We start from the raw sequence: 17,876 nt of genomic DNA, 5'->3' as shown, positions 1-17,876 counted from the left end.
TAATAGTTTAAAACCCCAAGTATGTTTGGAAGAAAACCGTCTCAAAAATTTGGAGTCGATTTTGCCATATCCGTCAAACAGATCAACCGTTTTCTTAAATTTTATCAGCAGGTTGTGCTCGCGGAGGCAATTTCATACATTCAGAGATAATAGACCGATAGATCTGCATAACCTTAAATTGAGTGTACAATTACCGAAATTTATATAAATCGGACAATATCTTCGGTTTCTTTTCGAGCTTTCAGAATATATTGGAAAGACAATCAAGTCTTTACCTGAATATTTGTATACCCTACACCATAATATGTAGGGTACAATTAACATTAACGTCATTCCTTCTGTAATACATCGAAATACATATTCATTGGAGACCCCATATATACTTTAGGGCTATAACCAAAAAATAACACGTCAGTACCCTATGGGGATTATAGTAGTGATTACGAAAACGTGTCTTTTACGGCTATTCCTGAAACCGTTTATATTATTATATCCTCCACCATAATATGGAAGGAATAATTAAATTTGTCATTCCCTTTATAACACAATCGTCGGAGACCCTATAAAGTATATATATTCCGAACAGCATAATATTTTAAGTCGATATCATGTCTGTTTGTCCGACGTTCGTCTGTCAGTTGAGATTAAGATGCAGCTCGTAATTTTTAAGATAGGGTTTTATAATCGGTATTGAAATATCTATTACTCTTAGGATATTTGGTATTGAAAATGGGCTATGTCGGTCCACGTTTTCATATAACCTCCATACTCTAAATGAAAAATATTTTATTGATTTTGAACCAACGTAGAGTTTCATTGAATGAGTGAAAAGTTTCATTAAATAACAATAATGAGTTTCTTCATTATTCCAATGAAATTTCCTCAATTATGCAATGAAGTATTTAGAAGTTACAATTCTATTATTGCTATGAAACTTTCACATTAATACTATGAAACAATAATGAAAGTTATTTTATGAAATTTAATGAAACTTCTTCATTAATACAATGAAGTCTTACGTTGGTTCAAAATCAATAACAAATTTCATTGATACAACGTAATTTTCTTTCAGTGTAGAACGGTACCTCCCGATTTCGGTATTTTGAAGGTTGTGGCCCCAATATCCCACCAAAATGGCTAACATTTGTTGGAATACGTTCACATTTTCATATAGCCCCCATGTAACGTTACTTCCCGATTTTCGGTATTTTGAAGCTTATCAGCTCAATATCCCACCAAAATGGCTAACATTTGTTATTAAGTTTTCATTGGGGTATAAAACTTTCCACTTGAAATTTGTCGGTATGGTCCACTCCTTCATATATAGTTTCAATACTCCATTGAAATGTATGGAATTCGGTATTTAATCTTCGTTGGGCGTATAAAACCTTCTAAACGAAATCTGAAATTAGGTATTTGGTCTTTATTGGAGGACTAAAATTTTGCTCCAGAAAATTGTCAGCATAAGTTTCAGTATTTGGAAGGTTGTGGCCTCAATATCCCACCGAAATGGCTGAAGTGGGTCCACGTCTTCATATAGCCCATATAGAACGTTAGCTCCAGATTTTCGGTATTTTGAGGGTTGTGGCCTCCGTATCCCACCAACGTAGCTGAAATTAAGTATTAAGTCTTTTTGGGGGAAATTCGTTGGTATAGGATCACATCTTCGTATAGCAACCATTGAAGGGTACCATCCGATTTTTAATATTTTGAAAGGTGTGGCCTCAATATCCAGTCGAAAAAGCTGAAATTTGGTATTTAGTCGTCCTTGGAGCTGCAAATTATTGCACCAGATTTTTTTTTCGATATTTGGCTAAAATTTGGTTTTTAGTCTTCAAAAGGCGTACAAAACTTTACACCCGTTTTCATGTAGCCCCTATAAAACCGTACCTCATGATTTTCTGTATTTTGAAGGTTGTGATCACAATATCCTACCTAAATTGATGAAATATAGAAGCATGAAGTCTGTAGTCGTGGTTATGAGGTATAAAATATTCCTCCAGGAATTTGTCGGTATCGGTCCACATATTCATTTAGGCCCCAGCGAAAGGTCCCCCGCGATTTTCGTAATTTCGAAGGTTTCAGCGTTATTATCAAATCGAAATTAATTAAACTTGCTATGTAGTCTCCGCTAGGGGTATAAAACTTTCTACCAGAAATTTGTCGGTATATGTCCACGTCTTTATATAGACCTCATTGAACAGTGCTTCCCGATTTTCGGTATATTGAAGGCTGTGACCTAACCATCCAACCGAAATAGCGGAAATCTGTCAAATCTGTGTTCATATAGCCCCATTGAACAGTACCTTTGATTTTCGGTGTTTTGAAAGTTTTAGTCTCATGAGCTATAGCTCAGGTATCTGACCACATACATAAACGTAATTGCCATCAGTGGAAAGACCAAAAGGTGGAGTTAATAGGAATTAAGGTATAATAGACATTTAAAAGACATGCTATCTAACCGACTTTTAAATATAATATAAATTAATAAAAAAGTTATAATAAACCTAGCAGCACTTGCTGCTAACTAAGTTTAATAAACATTGTAAATCTGACCTCAGGACGGACAGTTCGTTTAACCAAATTGAAAAGTTATATCAATCGTGGACAATTGAGAGGCATTTAGACATGTAATGAGTCATATGCATCACATATTTGCAGCACAAAAGATATACTATTCTAAAGCAAATCTTACCGGGAGTTGTCGATCTATTTGTAGCAGAGATAGGTTCATATCAATTCCCTGCTTTCATACTATCAACGCAGTCAATACTTTACATTTGATACGTACCTTTTTTTATTTAATATCTTAAACCCCTGGTTCCATAGAAATAATCTGTCACTATTAATATTGTCATTATTTTTATTGCCGCAAAGCATCTTTGATGCTTTTTGTCACCCACATACACACACAAACGCCCAGACACTCACTTGAAGCCCTTTCAATCCATACAAACTGTGAATTACATTAAAAGCAATTATACATCGTATGAGACACCACATCCAATTAATATGACATGTTTTATATCGGAATGGCATGGCATATGTTTAACATCGTTATATAGATGGCAAAAAAAGAACAAGCAAAACAGAAGGAAAACGTAATGTTAAAAAGAATTGCCACAATCTCATTCGTATTGCAAAGAGAGTGACATTTTGCTTAACCGTCATGACAATGGCGTGACATCAATAATAACGATGATGATAATGACGAGGTCGACACTACAACGACCACGATGATTATGTGGCGGCGTATAATGATGATGGCATTGACAATGATTGGGCGCCATTATGATACCATTCAGACATTGTAAAACATACATATCTTGAAAATTGTCGGTATGATGATGTAGTCTACCAAAATTTACACTGTCTACTAGTCTAGAAGAAGCATTTCGCAACACAACACAACGTAACCATGAACAGCATCCCCATACCCATACATACATGCAACTACAACTATATATAGTGCTATGCAACAAACATCACAACGAATATCAGTAAAAATTCGACCAACACATCAACATGAACATATGTAAGACTAATGTCTAGAAACTTTTCAAAGTTAACCGATTCTCAGAGTGTTTGATTCTCCACCTAACCAATACCTCTAACAGAATCTCCAATTTTTTTTTATTTTTTGGACGATTTGTTTAGCATTTGGTGTGAATGTCACCAAGTCAGTTGATCATTTTGTTGGATAGAGAGGGCGTAACAAATTTTCGTAAACGATTTGGGCAATGTCATAATGTCTACATACATGTTGTATGTATGTCTTGATGTTTGCCTTTAGGAAGTTTTAGATGTTTCATTGCGGCAGTGACATTAAGGCCAATAATGTCATTGTTGCTGTACACATTACTTTAACAACATACAATCACTGTTAGGAACACTGGAGAATATTTGAATACGTACATATTGATAGTTGGAATAAGGGATATTACACATATGTTTTCAATAGAACAAGTGAAAGCAGCGTTTTGTACCCCCAAAGAGGTCTAAACACCAAATTTTATTTATTACCGTTCCATAATATAATAATAATACATAATTCGGTCTGAAAATACTTCAAATCGAGCGGTACCGTTGTAAGGAGCCTATAACAAAAAAGGAAGCTATGCCCAAAATTTTTAGGGAATAATTTTTTTTTTTTTTTTTTTTTTTGAAAAGTTAGCCTTTTTTAGGCGAAGATAATTTTTTAGTATTAATTTTTTAATTTATTAATCGAGCTTTATGATCTATTAGCAAAATACCCGCTACATCGTATGCGGAAAAGGAATAATATACAAATAAACAATATTTAATATGGAGAAACAATATTTAATAGGAGATTTGAATTGATACTTAATTTGTTTCAAGTACTGCTCGTACACGTTTTGTTCGAATTAAAAAAAAGACCTCTACACTTCAACCGCGGCCTACATTTTAAATTCCAGTCTATATTTTATTAGAACGGTATGGGTATTTAGAAAATGTTATTCACATTTTCCAACCCAATTTTGGAATTTGTGATATAAAAATGTAGAATACCATTCTTCAGAAGATGTTACCCTATATAACAGTTAATTTTTGAGACATTTTATTTTAGGCCTTTTTTCTCAGGATGAAAAAACCTGCAGCACATTATTTAGAAACCGAATTCGTGTTAACCTAGAAACAAAAGTACATTATTCAGAACAATTTTTAAAATCCAGGACCTTAGTTCAAATGTTACAGTTTTAGATCTACTTGTTCACCCTAAGTCAATGGTATTACATGTAGAAACCTTTCAAACATTTAAAGGCGGATTTAAATAAACATTCTGAACCAATCTCAACAGTGATCCTCATAACAAATTTCATTTATTTTTCAATTTTGGACTTTTCACGCACTAATGATATAACTCCATATTCATTGCTACACACAACGTCAAATTTAATAGATTTTAGTACATTTCGTATTTCTCAATAAATCATCCAGCCCTCAGCCTAATTTTAGAATTTGTATGCATTTAAATAAATCCGTATCTAAACACCAACACAATCCCTCATACAACAATTCGAAATTCCACCTATGTATATCCCTTCGTGCAACACCAAACTGGTACCAAATGGTACCATTTAGTACCTTTTATCCAAAACTATATCCCAACCGCGATTTAGTATTTTTCGTTACATTAGTACGAATTTCCAAATCGTCCTCTCTATCTACACTGTAAACGTCAACTGATATGCAATACCGAATTTCACAATTTCAGCTCTACTCCTTTACACAATAACAATTTGGACCAAATTCTGTGCCACTTAGTAATTTTCAACCACATCCATATCTCAACCCTACACACAAAATCATTTCCTTATATCAACACCACTTCCCAACCTTGATTCCCATAACAAATATGAAGATTGTAGCTATATCCGCTGAAAATATACAATTGGTACCAAATTTAGTAACTTTTCGTGCACTTATAGGTCGAATTTCCAAAAATCCTTTGGTACATCTTTCTAACTCTCCATCCGTCACCCTCATTCCAAATTTCAGAATTCTAGCTCTTCCCGTTTGCCAAATACAAAGGGTACCTTATTTAGTACTTTTCCTACCCTTCTTGGTCGAATTTCCAAAAACCCAGCCTTATCTCACCCCTATGCACCGACAGCAACCCAAAGCCAAAATTTCAGCTTTCTAGCTTCAGCGGTTTCGTCTGGGCAATGATATGGCAGTCACTCACTCAGTCACTCACTCACTCACTAAGCTCTTTTATATATATACTAGCAAAATGCCCGCTACTTTGTATGCGGAAATATATATATAGATAGAAAATGCACGTGAAAAAGGAAAGCCGACGATTCGAACCCACACACCCACCACTATGTGACATGCATGTTTCGCCTTCGGTAAAGGCTCTTCATACATATCGGATGTGGAGCGGCTTCGCTGTCCTCGAACTTTTCTTCTTTCAGATGCATTTTTGTTTTTTACAACAATAATGAGGATTTTCCCATTTTTTAGTTGTGCTTTCATGACAAACGCTTAGCGCTACCTTTGAAAGTTATGAGTTTGGATCTGAACGCTGGCAGCCTGGCTCAGTTGATTTTGTTTATTTGAAAAGTTTGCCTTTTTAGGCCTCTAGGAACCCTAAATGTAAATTGTAGCTAATTCGGTCTGAAAATGTCGCTAAAAACGCCAGAATACCGCATATCGGGCAGTACACAGTGTTGCCCCTTCCATACAAAAGTGGACAAAAATAGAAGGCGTTGACCTAGGTTGATGAATTTTTGCACAAGTACTCATGAGGGCACAGGAATGGAAAATATTAACTTTGGTCTATATCGGTTCAGATTTGGATAAAGCTTCCGATTCTTTCCCCGATTTTGCTACAACTCGTTCAATTTTGATCGAATTTAATATGTGTTATTTTCTTAAGCCCCTGAATAGCTACACTGATTTTCACAAAATTCGGTTTAGATTTGGAAATAGCCCCCATATATATCTTTCCCCGATTTTGCTATAACTCGGTTTCCGTAGTCCCCTGAGTAGTTTCACTGATTTTCGCAAAAATCGGTTCAGATTTGGATATAGCTCCTATATATACTTTTTCCCCGATTTTGCTATAAATCGCTCAATTTTTCATGAATAGCCTTCAAATTTAATATGGGATGTTACCTCAGACCCCTGTTCAGAGTCAAGGTGGCAATCAAAAGTTATACTCTACGATATATAAAGAATTTATATTTTTTATCAAATTGAAATATTTAATTCTTGTTAACGGTACTTTACCCATGTCCAGTTGATCCAGTTGAAATAATTATTTAGTGGTCGTCTAATGTGGCAACACTGTGCGGTACCTTTATATAGTGGTCATACCATACCATCGACCTATTGTCACCATTTTTTGGCACATACGTTTTGTGAACTCTAGATACCCTAAATTCACAGGCAACTGTGTTGGTGTTTTTTCAACTCACAGAATTCGAAGAATTCTTAGTTGATACGTGCTGACATGTTGCAAAATATTTTGATTTTGGTGCTTCTTTGGAAAAGCCGAAAAGTGAGTGTGATTCTCATTCATATGAGAATACTAGACACTTAAGAGTTTTTCGCTAAAAAGGCATCATTTCAAAAACTGAGAAGCCAATTGATAATTCCCTTCGCCGCGAGGAAATCATGTTATTGGTAGCGATCAGTAAAATTTTGCAACACTGTCAGTTCGTTTTGAAAAACATTACTCTCTGTAATAGAGAGTTATGATGAAGTTTAAGCCATTGGGGGTAACACTCCAGACTTAAAAACAACTAAATTCAAAATTATAACAAATTCGGCCTGAAAATGGGGCGAAACCGTTATATGGCACGGTGTGCCTTAACCATATTTAAATGGAAGGTGCTTACACCTGGGAAGTTTTTGCAGATTCTGAAACTACAATGCTCATAGATGAGAAATATCAAGAAACAAAAAAATCGTCGGAGGGATTTTCAAATAAATCGCGATTTAAGTTCACATTTTTTTGGGGTTCTTTAGGTTTTCACGTTTTTTCTTGGAAACCGCGTGTCCTATGTAAATGGGCCTTTGGAAAATGTTGTAGCTGTGAAATTTCGCCACAAGATTGCCCTTCATGATATTTTTGTAGGTTTTACCGTTTTTGAGATATAGAAGTTCAAATTGAGACAATGCACTGACTGTATCGCCTCCTTATAAAACAATATCAGGCTCAGTGCGCCTTAACTAACTTATGATGAAAACCGCTTACACATGGGAAGATTTCGCGCATTCTGAAACAGCAATGTTCATAGATAAGAAAAATAAAGAAAACAGAAAAAATCGTTAAAGGGATTTTTAAATAAATCGCGATCAAAATTCACAATTTTAGGGTTTTTTTAGGTTTTCACGATTTTGCTTGGAAACCGCAAGTCTTATCGAAATGAAAGGAAAATGTTGTAGCTGTGAAAATTCTCTACAAGATTGACCTTTAGCTTTTTTCGTAGGTTTTACCATTTTTAAGATATATAGGTGCAGTTCAAATTTTTAGGTTTTTATCTTAAGTATTCAAGATTTTCCTTGGAAACCGCAAGTCATATCAAAATGGGACTAAAGAAAATGTTGAAGCTGTGAAAATTCTCTAGGTTGTACCATTTTCAAGATATAAAAGTTTTATTTGCGAAATTGCAGTAATGACATTGTTTTATAAGAAGGCGATACAGTCAGTGCATTGTCTCAATTTGAACTTCTATATCTCAAAAACGATAAAACCTACGAAAATATCATAAAGGTAAATCTTGTGGAGAATTTTCACAGCTACAACATTTTTAAGCCCATTTCGTAAGGACTCGCGGTTTCCAAGCAAAATCGTGAAAACCTAAAGAACCCCTAAAAATGTGAGCTTAAATCGCGATTTATTTGAAAATCCCTCCGGCGATTTTTTTGTTTCTTTATATTTCTCATCTATGAGCATTGTAGTTTCAGAATCTGCAAAAACTTCCCAGGTGTAAGCACCTTCCATTTAAAAATAGTTAAGGCGCACCGTGATGGGGGCATCTTCGAACTTGAACTGCCTGTAACCAAACTTCGACGTCCTCTCTCTATTTTTGTAAATGCTAGAGTGATTTCAAGAGACGGACGGACATGCATAGATTGACCCAGAATTTTGCCCTGATTATATTCTTGATCAAGCTAACGTTTTGGGTAGATCTATATAAACTTTATTGGTTCTCAAATGATTATTTCAATGCGTTACAAACGGAAAAACAAAGCTAATATATCCTCCGTACTATGTTTGTGGGGTATAAAAACAAGTATGAAGGGCGCTAAGTTCGACCGAAACGAACTCTTTATACCCTCCACCACGTGTTGTATTGAAATAAAACGGAAAGTACTAAGCTCTTATGTCACGTCAACACTTTTTCCTAGGAAAAGTGCAATATGCTTACTGAAGAATATAACTTTCTTTCTTTATTTGAATGAGACATCGATGCTATCTACACATTTTGAGGCCGAAATACCAAGTTAAAAGGCATCACATCTGGCGGTATCGTTTACCTTCCAGTCTGAGAAGCCGCTGTACCAAAGTACATTAACATTGATCGATCGATCGATCGATCGATCGATACAATTATTGTGGATAGGTTTTTTTGACCACGAGAATTCTTAATATGCACATTAGAGCCATTTGATCGGAAAATGTATATTAAGACCTCAAAGTAGCTGTCGTGAGTTACCGTGATATGGGGGTAATACTAGGATGTCAAAAAACAGGCTTTTCCAAACAAAACGGTTTTCGGTTAACCGAAATTTTAAATTCTGTCAAAACCCGGTTTTCAGTTTTCAACAAACCGGTTAACCGGTACAAAATTGCTCATAATTGATAAATATATGATTAAAAATGTGCGGAAAGGGGTAAATTAAGTATAATGACTTCGTTATTATATAATTATCTCTTAATATTCCTGTTAACTATATTAAGACTCAAATTGTGCTCTAAGAATAGTAAAAACCGTTACATACATATAAAACATTGTGAACCAAAGAATTAAGTGTACATTTTATTAAGTCTCGATTCTCCATCATGCGTTTAGAACCTCAAATTATCATGCCGGAAACAAACATGCATTTTGTTATCGTCACCGTTTACAACCTTAAAATCGACAAGGTGCCTAATTATGTGATTTGTTTCGATTGAATAAATTTTCGATTCGATAAAAAAACGGCATGATAAAACTCGATCGAAATCGGTCAAGCAATTTGATGGGTTTCTTACATTACCTCTCTGAGAGAGTCTGTACTTTGGTAAACAACAACAGATGAGATCTTTAAAATATATTCTATTAAATGTTGTTCACCTGTAAAATAAAGGCTATTCATATTTTTTATGACTGTAAACAATAATTTTTGGCTAACGAGTGCAGACAAATGTATATTTCTCAAACGACTGCAAGGGATCACTCTCTTGTAATTTTGTATAAAAATTGCTGACATTTACGTACTAATTTTATTTTTCTTCTATAAACCGACAACAAACAACAATTTTTAAATTTTAAACAAAAAGGCAATAAGAACTCTTCCATTTTGTTTGTTTACGATAGCCTATTTAGCTACGAGAAATTACTCGCAAATTTAAGTTCAAAAACTCTATCATTTTACTCGATAACGAATGTTGTCATCCCAACTTTGAGTACTCGGTTCGAAACAACTTGACATCGATTCACATAATTAGGCCCGAGTTCATCGTTTACTGTACGAATTCAAAAACGTATGGGTAACGTCATTCAAACTAACTTGCGATATTACGTATACGCAGCTGAACTAGATTGGCACAACTATACATTTTTCACAAAATATTTTTCAAATTTAAAGGTATCTGACATTTACATCTGTGCCCGTATCTTGTTTTAGTTATTTTTAGTATACTTTCAAGAATATAATTTTAATTTAATATTAAAAATATTACTATTTTTTAAAACCGGTTAACCGACATAAATAACCGGTTTTTCGGTTAACCGAAAATCACGTTTTTGGCGAAAACTGGTTTCGGTTTTGTAACTCAAAACCGGTTAACCGGTTACGGTTTTGGACACCCTAGGTAATACCAAAATGTGGGTATGTGCCATTTCTGTAGGATAATGAAAATACCGGAAATCCCGTTCAATGTGAGCTGTATCAAAACGTGGACCTGTACTAACAAATTTCTGGGGAAAAGTTTTGTAGCCCCAAACAAGACTAAATACAACATTTTTGCAATTTCAATGTGAAAATAAAACTAAAACCTTCAACATATCGAAAATCTGGCGATACCATTCTATGGGAACAAAATTAAAAGGTGGACCTGTGCTGACAAATTTCTGGGGAAAAGTTTCGTAGCATCAAAGAAGAGCAAGTTTCAGTCAATTTGGTGTGATGATGATGCTGAAACCTTTAAAATACCGGAAATAGGGAGCTAACGTCCTATGGAACTTATATCAAAAAGTGAGAAATTTCTATGAGAATCGTTTGCAGCACCAAAAAAAGATTAAATACTAAATTGCAGTTGGATAATGCGTCTAAAACCCTGAAAATACCGAAGAATCCGGCGGTACTTTTGTATGGGGACTACATTAAAAGTGGACCTCTACTGACAAATTCCTGAGGAGAAAGTTTTGTAGCCCTAAATAAAAGTAAATACAAGCTAATATCTTCAACATACCGAAAATTGGGAGCTACATCAAAATATGGACCGGTATTGACAAATTTCTGAGGAAAAGGTTTCCGAGGTTTGCACGATAACAATCTGGGCTAACAATGAAAACGCGAATATTTACCATTTAGATGACCCTCACGACCTTCGTTTTTTGATTGGTGTCCACTGCTATTAAATTCATCAAACCAGTTTTTCATAGTGCTGTGGGATGGCCTCTTATCGCCATAAAAAGATTCAGTTTGATCGATGCACTCTTGTCGTGATTATCCACGTTGAACGTTGTGAAAAATGATCGGATGAATATGTTCACAAGTAAATTCCTTTTTTGCAAAGACAGTTTTTCAATTTAAAACTGTCCTGAATACGTTTAGGCTAAAAACTTTCAATCTTTCAAAAAAAAAAAAAAAATCAAATGGCGCCTGGCAACCCAGCAAAATGTTTGCCTCCTAAGATGCAGTTAAATTATATGTACAAGTAATCTGGAAGTGCATCCAATTATGCATTTTCACTCATGATTTTTACAAGAGCGTGACTACTGAAAGATGCAGTCCATAGCACTGCATTTTAACTAACCTTTTGCACTGCATTTTAACTGACCCTTGACACTGCATTTTAACTGCAAATGGATGTGATTCTTTGGATTGCATCCAAAAGCGGTTGAAATGTGAGGAATGGAGTGCCTTTTTCATGACTCCGTTTGAACTGCATCAAAACATGCCGTGATAGAAGTAGTCTACATTGCACTGCTTCCAATTTATTTTGCTGGGTAATTAAGATTAAATAAAAAATTTCGGCCATTTCGGTGTAAAAATGAAGCTAATAACTTCAACATACCCAAAATCGGGAGGTACCGTTTTATGAGGTCTACAAAAATGTGGATCTGTACCGACAAATTGCTGGGAAAAAGGTGTGTAACCCCAAAGAAGATTAAATACTAGGGTGGGGCGATTTATATGGAAGGAAAAAACGTTAATGAGCGCTTTGCGATTCTGATTCTTAGGATTGTACTGAGCAAAAGCGTCTACTGGAGCATATGTCAGCCGATGAAAAGCCTCCCGATTTTTCTTGAAGTTTTTTTATATTTTAGTGTATAACAGCTAAACTATTGAGATTTTCGATACAGCTCTAAGACAAAAATTGTAGCCAAGGCAACAGTTAGTAACTATCTAGTGCATCACAAAAGCATTGGAACTCTCCTTCAGGCAGTATTGACATTAAGACAGTGTTTTGGAAAATATCGATAAATGACACTGTGCAACAAAAGCTGACCAAAAAAATATTCAAGCGTTCTAATGCAACAATTCTATCGTATTGGGGTCGTGGACAACGAAAATACTTTGGGTCGCTTGTGTCATTTCGTTTCATTCTTTCATAATGGTAAAAGTAGTGAAAATTTAAACGGGTATAACTTATTTTTTTCGCAACGGGTGTTATATTGTGTTTGATCGAAAATCTCAATGGTTTAGCTGTAGAGCTGGCGAAAAATCGATGGCACTATCGATAATATCGAATAGTTTTTAAAAAGTCAATATGGTTAGATAGTTTTGTCTATCGATATTATCGGATTAAAAACATCTAACATAAAATTCATTGAAATAAATATAAATTTGTCAACTTTTCGGTTTGGTCGATGTGAGAAAGTAAGTCCGTAGTGGCACGTACAAATTTTGCGGAAAAATAAAATATATTTTTGTGTGTTTGTTTTGTTTTAGTTGAAGATTCAATCATATGATTGCTTAAGTCTGGAGTATTCCCCCATTGGCTTAACTTCATCATTACCTTTCTATACAGAGAGTAATGTCTACAAAACACACTGACAGCCTGCAAAATTTACTGATCGCTACCAATACCATGATTTCATCCCGGCGAAGGGAACTATAAATAGGCTTTTCAGTTTTTGAAATGATGATTTTTTTAGTGAAAACCTGAACTCTTCTCCAAACTTAAGCAATATGATTGAATCTTCAATTAAAGCAAAACAAACAAAAAAAAACAGCGAAGGCACGCGCAAAAGAGAAATTTTAAATTCCAACCACATGGTGTTACTTTAACTCACAGAAATCGATGATTTCTTAGGGGTAGTTTACACTATATGTAAATGTCATATGACATGCAACTTTCCATCGTTATATAATCGCTAATATGTGCAATATTGGGGATTTTCCTTACGCCATTTACTTTGTGCGCCTTCACCAGCAAAAATGTAATAAGATTACGTCTTCACATTGCCTGCGTGGGTAGATATGGAATGTTTTTATTTCGTGTCATATGACATTGATAAATAGTGTAAACTACCTCTTAGTTGAATCGTGCTGTCAGCTTGCAAATATTTTGTTCTGGTGTTTTTTGGGAAAACCGAAAAGTGAGCATCATTCTCATTACGTAAGAATACTTGGTGCTTAAAGAGTTCAGGTTATCATTAGAAAAATCATCGTTTAAAAAAATGATATTGGCAGGCTGTCAGTGTGTTTTGTAAACATAACTCTCTGTATAGAAAGGCACTGCTGAAGTTAAGCCAATGGGGGAATACTCCAGACTTAAGCAATCATATGATTGAATCTTCAACTAAAACAATACAAACAAAAAAAAAAACAGCGAATGCAAAGGAATTTTAAATTCCAACAACATACTCACTCAACTAAGAAATCGATGATTTCTTAGTTGAATCGTGTTGCCAGCTTGCAAATATTTTGTTCCGGTGTTTTTTTGGGAAAGTCGAAAAGTGAGCATCATTCTCATTAACATTAGAATACTCGATGCCTAAAGAGTTCAGGTTTTCACTAGAAAAATCATCATTTCAGCAACTGAAAATCCAATTGATAATTCCCTTCGCCGGGATGAAATCATGATATTGGTAGCGATCAGTAAATTTTGCAGGCTGTCAGTGCGTTTTGTAAACATTACTCTCTGTATAGAAAGGTACTGATGAAGTTAAGCCCATGGGGGAATACTCCAGACTTAAGCAATCATATATTTTTGTTTATTTTTATTACATAAAATCAATTGCTTTTTCTCCTTTATATTTATTTCTGTGAACTGTTTTTAAAAATTTCAAAAAAGCATGGACATTTCCGCCATTTTAATTACCAAATTAATGGTGATGACAAATTAACGTTAATATCAATAGCAATCGATTTTTTGAAATGATATATCGAAAATATCTAATGTTGGGAATATCGATATTTTGCCAGTTCTATTTAACTGTAATATGCCAAAATATCCAAAAAAAAAAAACGTGGATAAAAAACTTCAAGTAAAAATCGGAAAGCTAGGTTTTCACCGTACACATATGCTCTAGTAGACTTTTTTGCTCAGGAAGGTTGGCGTTTTTTATTTGGGATGACGACTTCTATTTTGTTTTTCAAAATAGTCAGGCTTAATCCTATAGTCGTTGTTTTAATATTTTATTAAAACGACTTTAATTTATTAGTGGGAAAAATTGGCGATGTTTACCAATGGGTAAGGCAGGGAAGACTATAGTTTCAAATCTCGCCACAGATCTTCAGTACAATCCCAGGAATCCCAAACGTGACGCGTCCATTAAGAGTTTCAAATCGCCCCGGCCTACTAAATACTAAATTACTGACTTTTTTAGGATAATGCGGCTAAAAACCTGACGTTATATGGGGCCTATTCCAAAAAAAAACTATTTTCACGTTAGGGAATAGTGTGGACCAATATATGCCTGTCTGAAGACAAAACACGCATATTTTCAAAATTTTCAATGTTGACGGACATGCATTGATCGACTCTGATCCCTGATCAGGAACATATATACTTTATAGGGAGGCAAATGTTTATGTCAATGCTATAGTGGAGGGTGTAATAAATGAGAACTGAAATTATCAGCTAAAATACAATATGAAAAAAACACTTTAGAGTTTCGGAATATTTTGAAGAATTGTTAAGCACAGTATTCGGAAGCTTTCTTCAAAGGGTTACTTTATTCAACGCCCAATAGTTTAACTGCTTAAAATTATGTACAATGTTTTCTATATTTTATCGGTTTTGACGCGCTTGATGCAGTTTGTCCTAGCTGGCCTGTTTGATAGGGCTACTATATTCATAAAGACGGAAAACATTCCTAAAAAATCGCAGCACAAAACCCAACTTTAGTCTCAATATGTATTTTCAGAAAGGACCTAATATTAATTTAGTTGTATTTTAAGTGTTGCACAGTGTTATTGTTCCTCCAGTGACTAGGGCTATTGTGGGGATAAATTTGTGCTCGAATGACCCGGTTGTGTTTCTTGAAGTATGTTTCGTTTATATCGATCCTTGCATTTCCCGTTTTGAAATACATCGTCTTTGACAATGGTGATATCGAAAATATCAACCACAGACCTTCACGTCAAATACAGAGTTTTGCTAATTGAACTGGATGGAACGATCTGGTTAACTACGTAGTTCCAGTCGTAATATGTATACGTAATATCATACGTTAGTTTATGTTATATTACTAATACGTATTGGAACTAGAACTGTGAACTTGGAACTACATTACCAATCTCCAGTTCAATGTATTGTTAGTTATTTGAGACCTCGGGCACGCGATCCGTTTCGAACTTTCAGTCCAATTTCGATGACATTTTAATACGTGATACTATCATTTTCCAACATGAGTTTGCCACCTTCCATTTTGCATGAAATCAATCTCATAACATTTGATTATTTTGAAAGAATATACTCCGTACTCGTATTCGATTCGGCCACACTAGAGAGGTCGGCGCCATATACCAATACATCTTTGGGTGATGCCATTATTAGTTCATTCCCCACAGAACCCTGCCAGCAATTGGAAGTGAGTTTCGCACTCCCTCGCCTAAGAGGTCACTCCGGAGACACCCCAAGGAAGATCGTCGGTGAATTACACAAACAATTTCTATAGTCTTATTGTGTTTACGTTTTATCGCGTATGCCGACACTTCGGAGTGACTTCTGAGTGACTTCCAAGGCGATTGTTTACATTTATTTAATGATTCAACACATTTGAACAAATATAGAACATTTTCTATCTGATGATTATATGAGACGGTGGTGCAGTGGTAAGCACACTCGCTTTGCACCCTGAAGGTCCGGGTTCGCTTCCCAAGTCGGGCAAAAAACATCACATTTTTAAAATGACAAAATTAATGTAGGAGAATAATTTCTCTAAAAGAGAAGAGAAATAAAAAAATTAAAAAACTAAAAAAATAAAAATAAAAAATTTAAATTAAAATAAAAATAAATAGAAAAAAAAATAAAAAAATATTTTTTTTTAATTTCTAGAACTATCGCGGAAATGATCTTCTAGAAGTGTCGCTGGAGTGACTTCCAAGACGATACCCCGGCGTGGCTCATTTCTTCACAACGGAGGTCACTTCTGGGTGACTTCTGCGACTATCGCCGCGACTGTTTTCATCGCCCTGGGCGACACGCCTAAGTCACTTCCGCGATAGTTTTTGCTTGCAGGGAATGTGTGTATAAAGTACATTTTCGGTGCAAGTGTTAACAAATGTCAAATAACATACATACATACATATGTATGTACGTCGGTTTGTTGAATATTGAGATGTTGTATGGGTGTGTATTGTCACATGGATATGTACATACTTTCGAGTGTTATCTTGATATCTTTTTCGTTGAACGTTAGCTTTGTTGTTGTTCATCTGTACGTTCAGTGTAATGGAACAATATGGTGGTAATGACTTTTTATTGTCATTTTCGTCTGGAATATTATGCTCTTTAAATCCGCAAGTGTGGTGAAAGTGTTTATGTTCAAAGTTGCTCACTCAAATGAGAAGTGATTTGCTGCAGTGAAACGAGGGGTCATCCACTTTTTGTCGGATAGATATTAGTAGGGTATTAGAAATACAACAAGTAAGAACGGCGTTTAGCCGGGCCGAACTTTATATATACTCAACAACTAGCTGTATTGAAGTAAATAGGAGAAAAATTAGTTTCCTTTCGTTTATGAAAGTACTAAGACCAAGTTACACTCACTTCAGAAGAAAACTGTAGCCTGTAGCAATATCGAGTAAATTTTCTCACGTCTGGAACCCAAATTCCAATTCACAATTCGGTAGAAAAATGTGAAGAACTAAAATATATATTGGGGCTATGCAAATATATGGACAAATAGTGTTTGATTTTTTGCAAGGCATGTTTTGTACCTCTAGCTAAAACTAAATACCAAAGTTCAATTATTCCAGTTCAATAATATTGTTAAAACTTTCAAAATGCCGAATGTCGGAAGAACCGTCCTATGATGACTGTACCAAAACGTCGACCTGTACGGAGAAATTTCTGCAGTAATGTTTTAAAACTCCATCGAAGACTAAATATCAAATTTCAGTCATTGGATATTGACGCCACAACCTTCAAAATACCGAGAGGGGCCGTTCTATAAATACATGGATCTATACCGATAAAGTTCAGGTGGATAGTTTTATACCGCCAACGAAGACTAATTGCCAAATTTCAGCCACTTCGGTTGGATATTGAGGCCACAACCTTCAAAATAAAGAAAATCGGGAGCTTTTTTTCTTATATTTTTTTCTCCTGTAATCTGTTACACCCTAGTCGAAGACTAAATACCAAATTTCATCCATTTCGGTTGGAAAAAATAGGTGAAAACTTCATAATCGGGAACTAGCGTTCAATGGGGGGCTATATGAATATACCGACAAAATTCTGGTGGAAAGTTTCAAAACCCACAATGAAGACTAAATGCCTATATTTCAGAATATCA

The sequence above is a fragment of the Musca autumnalis genome, unplaced genomic scaffold (assembly GCF_047663935.1).
Source record: "Musca autumnalis isolate F117 unplaced genomic scaffold, ASM4766393v1 scaffold_3, whole genome shotgun sequence".
NCBI classification, from domain to species: Eukaryota; Metazoa; Arthropoda; class Insecta; order Diptera; family Muscidae; genus Musca; species Musca autumnalis.
The sequence above is the reverse complement of the archived record's forward strand: the minus strand, read 5'-3'. Positions refer to the sequence as shown.